The following is a 669-nucleotide window of genomic DNA, read 5'->3' as shown; positions in this document are numbered from 1 at the left end:
TAAGGGGCCAAGCCTGGTTCCAATTAAGCAATCAGCAGATGGGTCAGCACCTCACAAGTCCCAGCTGTGCTCAGCACCGGGAGCTGTGGACCTCCCCGAAGCACCTGGCTGCAGGGCTGGCACCTGGAGGGACGGGCAGGGGGGACCCTGAAAACCCCAAACCACCCTGGGACCGGCTGAGTGAGAGGAACATCAGTGCATCCCCCCTCTAACCGAGCCAGGCTTTCCCGCAAAAAAAAAACCCAAAACCCAGCCCCCAAGCAGCCCCCCAAATCTAGGGCAGCTCCCCTGTGAGATGGGGATGCTGCTGCAGCCCAACCTTCGGGCACGGCCTTGGCATCACTGGGGGAAAGCGGCTCTGGGTGCTTTGAACGCCATGACCCTCCCTCCTCTGGGACGAGAAGAAACAGCCCACGCTGCAATGCTCCGGGATGTTGTAAATAAATATATTTTAATGATTCTTCTTCCATTCCAGTTCATTCTTTTATACATTTATTTATAAAACAGTAGTAAAATTTTTTAATCAGAGCACAGTGCATTACAAAAGAAAAATAAAACAAACAAAAAACCCCCAAAAGATTAAAAAAAAATAATAATAATCCACAACGGTTTACTCACGGCCGGGGGAAGACGACGTCTCGCGCGCTGAGCAGCGGACGGGCCTCCGCC

The sequence above is a fragment of the Aptenodytes forsteri genome, unplaced genomic scaffold, assembly GCF_000699145.1.
Source record: "Aptenodytes forsteri isolate BGI_AS27 unplaced genomic scaffold, ASM69914v1 Scaffold142, whole genome shotgun sequence".
Lineage (NCBI taxonomy): Eukaryota > Metazoa > Chordata > Aves > Sphenisciformes > Spheniscidae > Aptenodytes > Aptenodytes forsteri.
Note: the sequence above shows the minus strand (reverse complement) of the source record.